Raw genomic sequence first — 12,793 nt, forward strand, 5'->3', positions numbered from 1 at the left:
GTTCCCCTGTACCCACGATATCAACGCAAATAGGTATACAACGAATATAAATGAATCTACAGTATTTTAATGCCTTGAATATGGTTCACTACTTAGCTTGATCAGACTGTACTGTATTAAACAAGTTATATTTCAAAGAAAATTATTGACACTTGAAATTGATATCATGAACAAATTGATTATTTTTTAATATAAGATTTTCTACATGTGTTTAATAATTATGTTTGTGCGGAAAATCAAGTATATTTGTCTAGTGTTTTAGAAACATTGTGATAAGCGTTTATAAAACATCATTATGAATGTTTATTACCATAATATTGCAAACAAGAACAATTGGACATCCCATAATCATCTAACTTATTCTGGAAAGAAACGACACAAGCACTATACAAAACTAGAGGCTCTCAAGATTCTGTGTCGCTCACCTTGGTCTGTGTGCATATTAAACAATGGACACAGATAAATTCATGACAAAATTGTGTTTTGGTGATCATGATGTGTTTGTAGATCTTAATTTACTGGACATTCTTCTTGCTACAATTATCTCTATCTATAATGAACTTGGCCCAGTAATTACAGTGGAAAATATATTCTAAAAATTTACAAAAATTTACAAAAATTTATGAAAATTGTAAAAAAATGACTATAAAGGGCAATAACTCCTTAAGGGGTAAACTGGCAATTTTGGTCATGTTGACTTATTTGTAGATCGTACTTTGCTGAACATAATTGAGTATCTATTATAATATTCAAGATAATAACCAAAACTGCAAAATTTCCTTACAATTACTAATTCTGGGGCAGCAACCCAGGTTGTCTGTTTTGTCTGAACATTTTTGGGCAGATAGATTTTGCCCTAATAAACAATTAATTCCCTGCCAGATTTGCTCTAAATGCTTGGTTTCCGAGATATAAGCCAAAATCTACATTTCGGGCCGGGCCACCGGACACATTTTTTAAACTAGATACTCAAATGATGATTGTAGCCAAGTTTGGTTAAATTTGGCTCTGTAGTTTCAGAGGAGAATATTTTTTAAAAGAATAATAACATTTTAGAAAAATGGTTAAAAATTGACTATAAAGGGCAATACCTCCTTAATGGGTTAACTGACAATTTTGGTCATGTTGACTTATTTGTAGATCTTACTTTGGTGAACATTATTGCTGTTTACAGTTTATCTTTACCTATAATAATATTCAAGATAATAAGCAAAACTGCAAAATTTCCTTAAAATTACTAATTCAGGGACAGCAACCCAACAACGGGTTGTCCGATTTGCCTGAAAATTTCCATGCAGATAGATCTTGGCCTAATAGATTAGTTTACCCATGTCAGATTTGCTCTAAATGCTTTTGTTTAAGAGTTATAAGCCAAAATCTACATTTTACCCCTATGTTCTATTTTTAGCCATGGCAGCCATCTTGGTTGGTTGGCTGGGTCACGCCACACATTTTTCAAACTTGATACCCCAATGATGATTGTGGCCAAGTTTGGATTAATTTGGCCCAGTAGTTTCAGAGGAGAAGATTTTTGTAAAAGATTACTAAGATTTACGAAAAATGGTTAAAAATTGACTATAAAGGGCATCAACTCCAAAAGAGGTCAACTGACCATTTCGGTCATGTTGACTTATTTGTAGATCTTACTTTGCTAAACATTATTGCTGTTTACAGTTTATCTCTATCTATAATAATATTCAAGATAATAACCAAAAACAGTAAAATTTTCTTAAAATTACCAATTTAGGGGCAGCAACCCAACAACAGGTTGTCCGATTCATCTGAAAATTTCAGGGCAGATAGATCTTGACCAGATAAACAATTTAACCCCCCTTCAGATTTGCTCTAAATGCTTTGGTTTTTGAGTTATAAGCCAAAAACTGCATTTTACCCCTATGTTCTATTTTTAGCCATGGCGGCCAACTTGGTTGGTTGGCCGGGTCACCGGACACATCTATTAAACAAGATACCCCAATGATGATTGTGGCTAAGTTTGGTTTAATTTGGCCAAGTAGTTTCAGAGGAGAAGATTTTTGTAAAAGGTAACGACGATGAATGACGACGACAGACGACGACGGACGCAAAGTGATGGGAAAAGCTCACTTAGCCCTTCGGGCCAGGTGAGCTAAAAATGAAAGAGAACACGATCATTTAAAGCGATCAGCATTTAATTATTGCTAATAAAGTATTGTAACATTTGGTTTCGAAAAGCAGACCAAAACCAAAAGTATTGTTACGGATTTGTTATTCTAACTTATTCATGTTTGATCATGTCTTTTGTGGGTCACGTTCTTTATATTGTGTAACAAAATGTAGATACTATAATAGATGGAAAGGCAAATGATACGGGAAATGGGGACAAATCCAAAGACTATATATTTTTATAATTGTATGATGTATGTGACAAGTGTAGAATTTACCATTTTAATGTACGAGTTGTACATTTAACTTACAGTCAAGTAAAACTAACGTGATTCTCTGGTTCCTTGTTGTAGTTATACCGGTATCAACGATCATAAGTCTCCAAGACATTTAGCTTTTATCCCTTTTTATTAACGGGTCACTTCAACCCTGGGGGGCCGCCATTGTTTATTTACAAAGTTCTTATAAAAGTCCCCGTATGTTTACAGTGCAGTTTGTGTCGTGACGTCATTTGACGTTAGAAACGTCAAAAGTGTGTCCAAATCGTGTCCAAAGTGTGTCGTGTAATATAAATTCATACGCGACATTCTCTCTTATTCAGTCTTGTTCCTCCTGGGCAGCCATATTGTTAAATTATAACAAACTAGCAGAAATAGAGAATTTATATATATATATCCAGTTATTTCGTTAAGGTTAGGTTCTAATAATTTAGGATTTTGAGGATTATTGCTAATATTTATTCTAGATCTTTTTATTATAAAGGCTCATTAGGATCACGCTAGCTAAATAAGAAAGTTCATTGTGAATATTTATACAGTACCGCCGATTGCGGAACACTGCGGAAACCGTCATTTTTAACTATAAACTGTTACATTTCTTCTACAAATATATTTTAAATATATTAACTTTATAATAAGTGTTCAATTTATGCTGAAATGTGTAAGGATTTGTAAGGATTATATGCTTTGATTATTTATTAAGTACTTTTGGTTATTACCAGTCCACTTACCCATTTTGAACCAGAGCTACCCCAGCCCCAACCCCACTCACCCCCCCCCCCCCCTTTTGTAACTATCACAGGTACCAGAGAAGAGTGATAGTGTAAACAAGCAATTTGTCAGGTCGAAAAAAAACTTAGTTTTTGTTGGATTTAAAAGATTTTTTACGATATAGATTATAGTCAGTAGTTGCAAAAGACTTTAATCTTCGTTATATACCTATATGGAGTTATTTTCTTTCAGAACGACAGGTCATTCTTTTTCAGAATCAACCCGGACGATACCATGTTTCAATGATATATGCTCCAAGGCATAAAATAATGACCTGTGCAAGGTCATTATTTTCCTTGATAAACATGCAATCTATGATTTACTTCAAAACTTTATTCGTCTAATAGTTTTTTGTGGCCGATTTGGAAATTTATTTTTTAAAGTTCAATCGATGAAAGGTGTAAAAGAAACCGTCATTGTAGTCCCGTATTTTAATTAGAAACAAATAACGTGAAGTTTTGTAATTTATCGCTACAATAAAGAAACATTATCATATATGTCAGATGAATTTAATGTAGACTTTCATAAAATAAATCCAGAATTAACATATTCGTGTGTAAGATTTTGAAAATCTTATTGAGTCAAACTGAAAAGGTTGACTGATTTTTGGTTGCTTGCTTAACGTCCAGTGGCAAATATTTCATGCATGTTCAGAACGATACACGTGTCAGTTCTTAACTTTTTAAAATTTACGTATACCTTTTCACGGCTGACACTCGGCTAACCGAGAGATTGGTCGGTTAATCTATTTTGAGTATGCGGCTATATCGGCGGTGGGTCTGTTAATCGGGTTGGCTAAAGTCTGTTAATCAGGTGTTATCGAGAAAATCATTGAAAATTCAGCATGTTTCATTGTATAACTTTTTAAATATATGTTTATTCTAAAAAATATTCATGTCTAACAAAACAATTCAATGTACTGAATCCAGTGGTGTAATTATTATTTTTCTGGCTTCGATGTACGATCTATAAAATGAAAAGGCGTTTTACTCGTCAATAAATTTATACACATTTTACACACACAAAATGTACACAAAATGACACGTTGGTTGAATTTACTTGCATGCAATATTTTGAACATCGAAAAAAGACAGGCATTATGTTTTTTAACCAAATTGATATCTATGTGTGAAAAATTTACACAAAAATCTGTATTTTGGTGACATAAATCAATTTTTATTTAAAATCTGGTCTGTTAATGGGTCGGATGTATAAAACCCGGTCTGTTAATTGGTCTGTTAAGAGTTATGAATGGCAATAAAAGTATAATTTTATTGCTATATGGGGTGTAATCGGATCAAATGGGTAAGCTCAAGACGAGTGGCTAAAATATACGGAAACAACACATAAACAATGAAACATAATATACAGTGGCGGATCCAGGGAGAGGGGGTGTTTCAGGGGGTTGTAACCCCCTTTTTTGGCTGATCAATGCATTTGAATGGGGAGATATAGTAGGGCAGACTTTTTTGAGCAAATGCCATATTCCGAAATAAGTGGAAATGTGTCAATACATTTCTGTGGAGTAAATGATAATCTTTCAATCAGTTCAATTGAGGTCTGGAGTTGGCATGTCGGCTAGCTGCTAGTAGTCTGTTGTTATTTATGTATTATTGTCATTTTATTTATTTTCTTTTGTCACATCTTCTGACATCAGACTCGGACTTCTCTTGAACTGAATTGTAATGTGCGTATTGTTATGCGTTTACTTTTCTACATTGGCTAGAGGGGTAAATTCAGTAAAAAATCTCCCATTGACTCGAATGCTAATCTATGTGTGGAAATAAATTTATACCTGATTTACCTTTAGAAATTAAAAACTTTCATATATCATTCATGAAAGTACAAATGTAGCCCTATTCTTTGCAACAATAAAAGCATAGGGTCATACGGCATTTTTGGGCATTCACATGGCCTTGTTTACAAACAATGTAGATTCGCACTGAATTCCTATACTGACCCATTACTTTTCAACCCTGTAGGGAAAAAAAAATATTATATTCAGCATTTTTTTTCAACTCTAGTTTTGATCCATCTACCAAAAAATATTTATTACAAACAATATCTACCAATCAGAAGAGCACACGACTTTACTTTTAGACAGAAAGCTCTCCCCCAAATGTGCGGTCCGTGATGACGTGTATTTATTTACTGAATCTACCTCTATAGATATAAGGGGAGGGTTGAGATCTCAAAAACATGTTTTACCCCGCCGCAATTTTGCGTCTGCCCCAAGACAGGAACCTTTGGCCTTTGTTAGTCTTATGCGATTTTCTAATTTTAGTTTATTGTGTATATTTCGGAGTTAAGTATGATGTCAATTATCACTGTACTAGTATGCATATCTTTTAAGGGGCCAGCTGAAGCGGTGCATTACATTTGCGCGCAGCTTTTGATTACATTTGCGCGCATATTTTTGACAGGCAAACTCAGGGAAACTCACGTAAAATACAGGTAATAATACTTAATTGTTTATATATTGGTTTAATTATTTAGCTGAAGGACGCCTCCGGGTGCGGAAGTTTCTCGTTACATTGAAGACCCATTGGTGGCCTTCGGCTCATGCTGCTCTATGGTCGAGTTGTTGTCGCTTTGACACATTCTCAATTTCCTTTCTCCATTTTATAACATATCTTTTCCATATTTGCTCTGGTATCATCCCTTGGCTCATATCGGCCCTCGGCTAAAGCCTCGTGGCCGATATAGGAGTTTCGGCATGACACTAGGACCACTATGGAAAGGGGCATGTTATAAGCTATACATATTTATTTCATCCAAGATGGTCGCTTACATCATGTGGATTCTGTTTTATTGTCACGAATGACACCAATTTGTCATCTACATTGGTAACCAGTTTATAAATCAAGAATAAACGTCGTAATGTAACTAAACATCAGTAAGTAAAATATATTGGGATGCAAAAAATAAAGAATAATGAGTAAGATCAATAAAATGTAGAGAAAAATAACATATCAATTTGAAGAATATAGACATAAACAACACCCCAAATCCTGACCCTCATGGTATACACGATAATCTGGATGGAGACATAGAATATAGAATTATAGATAAGGACAGTAGAGAGTGATGCATTGCTAAAAAGACAGAAAAAAATAATAATTGTTTAAGAATAAAGACATGAAACACCCATGGGGTTGAAACAGTAACGGATTGTTATGTACTCATATTGGTGATAAATGCTAGAAATTTAACTTTAAATGCGGACGACTGCAGTTCCCCTCTGCACTTATGTAGAAAGGAACTAAACGGAATAAAATGAATAAAAGCCTTATATAACCAAATGTAACTACATTCGCTCCTTTCTATTTACTTCTTTATAATGATGTGAAAACAACAGATGATTAAGTAATAGAAGAAAAGAACCAAGTTGATGATGCTGATGACCTAGAGTTGAACGTCCAGTGACAAATATCATGTGCATATGTGAACGACAACACCTTATAGGTATCCTGTGTTGTATTAGAAAGACACTTTCGGTCGGATTTGAGAATGTGCTATTTTGAACAGACACAAAAATTAAGGCTGATTGAAAACGTTAACAATAAATCAATGCATATTTCAACAAGCAATCCATATCACGCTATATTGAAGTGACTCACCCTTTAATAAAATGCAAAGAAAGTCAAAATAAAAATGCACTTACTAGAAGGATACTGTTGCAGCGTATTGTATTTTTTTTTTTACTCAAGAACATCTCATACTTAACTTTTTCAATGGGAAAATATAAAGGTAGCAAAACTATTGTCGTGGCTAAATAACTCTTAACTGACACAATTCCAATTGTCCAACCCATTAACAGACTTTATTCCTATAATTTTCACTAAAACGTGGCATTTCTCACGTTATATTACAATTATAAAATATTTACCATTGTCAATTTATATTTTAGAACCAAAGAACGATTTGTGTCCTTTAAATGATATCTAAAATTGTTTGTTTCACCTTTTATTACAAAAAATGCTATGCGTATAAGCATAAATACTACATACTTGCGCGACGCCTTTTGGTTTTACTGAAAACTGCGCAGACTATGAAATGTTTTTACAAGTGGAAAATGTTCTATGATATATATCATTTTGTCAGACACTTTTCTTTTGTGATTTGGTTCTTGTAATATACCAAAAATCTGTAAATTTTATAGAATTTAACATTTAAATTGTGCGTTTTACTCTTAACAGACTTTAGCCAACCCAATTAACAGACCCACCGCCGATATAGCCGCATACTCAATATAGATTAACCGACCTATCTCTCGATTAGCCGAGTGTCGGCCGTGCTTTTACTCTATCAAATGATCAACTAATAAGATAATCTTATATTCTATTGAATAACATTAACGTAACTCACGAAAGGGTCAGGTGCGGAGGGTATATAATTATATCCAGATTATCTTTTAATAAAATGTATTGCTATTCAAAAGACAATCTCATTCGATTCAAATAAAATTGTTAAAAAAAATAACCACTTTTCCGCGATAGAAATATCATAACAAATAGAAAAAAAACATACCCCTCCCCCTTTTCTATAAGCTACATTTGTATGTGGTACAATAAATTACTTACAATTACAATGTGTCTTGTATTTGTCATACACCGTTATCGGATGGTAACAATACATTTGTGTCTTACTTCATGCAGTTACAGTAATATTTTTATTGTGTATGTATAATAATTTTTAAAAGGTTTATATGTAAATTATTTAGTGAGTTTTATTTCACATTCTAAATGAGCCGCAGGGCGTATTTAAAACCTGAACGCATTAGAAAGGAATATCCCACTTTAGTGTTGTCGGTAAAATAGAATACTAAATTTTACAAAACTTTATAAAATTAATATTTTTTGACGGTATATAAGTCAGATAATGCATATTTTAAGGTTTTTCTTGTCGTAGAACACACCTCGGGGTGTCAGGATTGTTCAAAGAAAGACCTCCCTCCGGTCGGTCTTTCATTTGATCAATACTGACATCCCTCGGTGTGTTCTTCGACAAGAAAAACCTTAAAATATGCATTATCTATAACATAATACGTGATAATTAGTGTGCTTGGTTGGATATTTGTTCAGATAACTTAAATATGGATCAATATATGAACTTTCCTATGTGTACAAATGGCGGAAGTGGTCACTTCGTTAACAACTCAATGATGAATCCAGGACTTGTACCTGTAAGTACTTATAACTATTCAGTAGCATCTTCGTCTGAAAGAAAACGTCAGCTGTCAGATCAAATGTCAAATTATATTAATGAACCTGGAACAGAGCACAAAAAACCAAAATGTGATTCTAGCGTATCGAGTGCACCCATGTTTGAAAATACAAATAGAGTTGAGGCATTGATTTTACAGTTATCATCAAACTTTTCAAATATGAGTGAAAAATTAGATAAGAGAATTAGCGAATTGGAAACAAATTTTGAGGAAAGGGTTTCAGAGAAGCTCTCTGAAAAAATTTCTGTTATGATAGACAATAAAATGAAAGAAAAACTAATCGAAGTTAAAACAGAAGTTAAACATGAACTTGATGGTATGAAATCCAAAATAGAAAATTTAGAAAAACAGGTATCTGAGAATAAAACTAACAGTACATATAAAGATTCGTTGCGCAATAAATTCATTATCAAGAACCCTGAATATGATGATCGTGAAAAAACGGACCCAGAACTGACAAAACATAAAGTACAAGGTTTATTAAAAGACTGTTTAGGGCTCAGTAACGTTAAGCTACAAAGTGTCTCCAGAAAAGAAAGTAGAGGAAAATACCATGGCTTGATTATTGTGGAAACTGACACATTTGATAGTAAAAGGGATATTATGAAGAGCAAAGCTAAACTAAAAAACAATAGACTTTATGCTAATGTCTACATTGAGAACGACATGTCGCCAAAAACGAGGAACTTTCAAAGTACCGTTAGAACCGTTCTCAAAGAAATGGGCAAGGTAAAGAATTTCAAGTTTGTAGGAAATCGACTGTTACCAAAAGAAACATAGGACATACTGCGGCTTGGTGTATGGAATTGCAGGGGATGGTCCACCAAAACGAATGACAACTCAATATTCCGCGAGAAACTGCTAAATTATTCGAATTGTGATATTTTATGTATATGTGAAACATTTTTACGTGAAGATGAGTTTTTAACTGTTGATGGTTTTAGATTTTATGGTAGTATTATAGGAAATATATACACAAAAAAGCAACGCGAGGGTCAGCAGGGGTTGGTGTATTCGTGAAAGAAGAATTGTTGTATTCATTTAATATTGGTATTATAGATGATACTACGGAAGGAATAATGTGGTTGGAATTTTCAGATAAACTTTCCAAAAAATGCTTCTACGTAGTGGCATGTTATTTACCCCCTGCTGACACATGTAGGCCAGTGGATGCCGACGTTTATTTTCAAACTCTTTTAAACCAAATTATTCATACCAACATAAAGGAAAAATATTTATATGCGGTGACATGAACGCACGTGTAGGTGCTAATTCTGATTTTATAGAAGGCGTCGATTTAGTGAAACCATGAAATGTTATAGATCATGTAGAAAACCACCATGGTGATGTTTTCGTGAATTTTTTAAGTGATGTCAATTTTGGAATGTTAAATGGACGATATAATGATAACGAATTTACATGTATATCAACAAACGGTAAATCAGTAGTAGATTACATATGTGTTCCCTATGAGGATATGGAATTTGTCAGTGATTTCAAAATAGTATCGATGTCGGAAATTTCTAATGATATTACATATATTCCTGATAGTTTACCGGATCACTCATTGCTTTATTGTGATTTTAAATTATCTGTCGATTTAAACCCGAATTCACAGCATGCACCGATCAGTAATACACGTATAAAATATAATTTTGGAGCGGTTCCTAGGGATTTCTTATTGAATCAGGAAATTCAGGTGAAATTAATTGAAACAATTGAGAAAATTGAAAATTATATAGAAATATCAAATGACGTGCAAAATGCATACGATGAGTTTCAGGATTTAGTTAAATGTGAAATCAATAATAAATTACCAACTTATAACAATGCTGCTGGTCGTGATAAACGTAAGAAAATGTGTTATAAACCGATTGGAATGAAAATATTTCAGCCCAATGGAAGACCGTATGCAAATCGGAGAAGAAATGGTTACGTTTCACCGGTCCGAACTGTACAAAGCGTAAACTGAAGGAAGAATATTGTGTAGAAAGAAAAACTTTTGATCGCTTAAACAGAAAATTTAAAAGACAATTTCAGAGTCAAGAGCGACAGAAACTTGAAGACAAACTCGATGAGACTAATCAGCGTGACTTTTGGAAGTCAATAGGAAATTTAGGCATCGCTAGTAACCGTAAACGTTGTATACAATTAGCTATAGTGGACGAGGATGGAAACGAGGCAACGGATAAAAATGTTGTACTTAACAAATGGAAAAACGATTTTCAGACTTTATTCCATCAAAATAGTAACAGTGACTCGGACCTTGATGAATCAACATTTAATACTGAAGTCGATGTTTCGCCGTTAAACGAACCTATCTCCAGGGAGGAAGTTTTACAGGCAGTATTACGTGCAAAGTTGCGCAAGGCAGCTGGAATAGACGATATTCCAGCTGAAGTTTTGAAAAATGACACCGCAGTAAATCTATTATTCCAAATTATAAGTGGGTGTTTCAACATTGGTAGAGTTCCAACTCAGTGGACTAGTGGAATCATTAACCCTATTCTTAAACAAGGAACAGATGAAGACAGACAACCATTGAATTACAGGGGGATAACTTTAATTTCAGTGCCTTGCAAAATTTATTGCAATATTCTCAATCACCGTGTAAGTACCTGGCTTGAGAAAAACAAAGTTTTATGCGACGAACAAAATGGGTTCAGGAAAGGTCGAAGCTGTGAAGAACATATCCATTCTTTATATTCCGTCTTAAACGATCGTAAAATTTCTAGAAAATCGACATATGTGTGCTTTGTAGACATGCGCAAAGCTTTCGACACCGTACAACATAACTTATTATGGTATAAACTTCAGAAAATTGGTGTGCGTGGAAAATTTTTAGCAGCAATTGAGTCTTTATATAAGGAAGTCAAATGTACTATTCGTGTTAACAATGACCATACCCCGTGGTTCAACGTAGAGACCGGAGTGAAACAGGGCTGTATCATATCACCGACATTGTTTTCTGTGTATATCAATGACCTCTCACAACGTATCAATTCCCTTGAGTGTGGATTACAGCTTGATGATTTTTGTCTCAGTATACTGCTTTATGCTGACGACATAGCTTTAATTGCACACGATGAAAGTAGTCTTCAACGCATGCTTGATATTGTGTCTGACTGGTGTACAACATGGAAACTGTCCATAAATGTGAATAAAACTAAAGTCGTTCATTTTCGACCGCAGTCTTTCGATCGTTCTGAATTTAACTTTAAATGTATGGAGAATAATATCGATTATTGTGACTCATATAAATATCTTGGTGTCTGGATGGATGAACATCTTACATTTACGAAAAACTCAAAAGAATTAGCTAAAGCAGCCAGTCGTGCTCTAGGAAGTTTAATGACAAAAGTGGTATTAGCAGGAGGAATGACTCATAAGGTGTACACTAAACTTTATACAGCTACGGTGGAACCGATATTACTATACGGTAGTGGCATTTGGGGCACTAAATCGTTTAGTGCTATGTCAGCTGTACAAAACAGAGCCTGCAAATATTTTCTCTCCGTTGGAAAACTGACCTCGAATGTAGCTACTCGCGGTGATATGGGATGGACATCTTGTCTCACAAAACAACGAATACATTACTGTAGGCTATTGTGTAGACTTCTTCGCACCGAACAAAATAGAACATCATATAAAATATTGAAATGGACATCTAGGAAGAAAAAGGGCTGGGCTTTTGAAGTTGACAAAATTGTAAATAGTTAAAACATTAGAGATATTGTATATGACTTATTCCATAAAAACTGTTATGAGAACTGTTATTGAAAAATTGGTAGAACTCGACAATACAGAGTGGCACAGAGAACTTTTCAATGATAGGCGCAATATACAAAATGGTAATAAATTACGCACATATAGACTGTTTAAAAACAATGTAAAAACTGAACCGTATGTTTGCCTAAATATGGCCAGGCCGGAAAGACGAACTATGGCTCTGTTTCGGTCCGGTGCACTACCCCTTGCCTACGAGATCGGCAGGTACTCCAGGCCGCCTATTCCGATAGAAGAAAGACTCTGTGTGTTTTGTAACCTTGGTTATGTAGAAAATGAAAAACACTTCCTTCTTGAATGTGAACTTTATAGTGACTTACGGTATAATTTATTTTCCGAATGCTCTAAATATATTGATCACTTTATCAGTCTTGATATGGACGATAAATTTATACAAATCATGAACTGTTCAAGTATCCAACACTATTTGTGTAAAATGTTACATAAGTTTTTTATTCGAAGAAAATTATTTTCATAACAAATTTATTTTAATCAGAATTTACAACTGTTCTTTAACGTAAATATTTTTACCAGTAGAAAATTTTCATACAGGCAATAATTTTTAAGCTTTATATTACATTGTATACGT

Source organism: Mytilus edulis, chromosome 10 (assembly GCF_963676685.1).
Source record: "Mytilus edulis chromosome 10, xbMytEdul2.2, whole genome shotgun sequence".
In the NCBI taxonomy this organism is placed as follows: domain Eukaryota; kingdom Metazoa; phylum Mollusca; class Bivalvia; order Mytilida; family Mytilidae; genus Mytilus; species Mytilus edulis.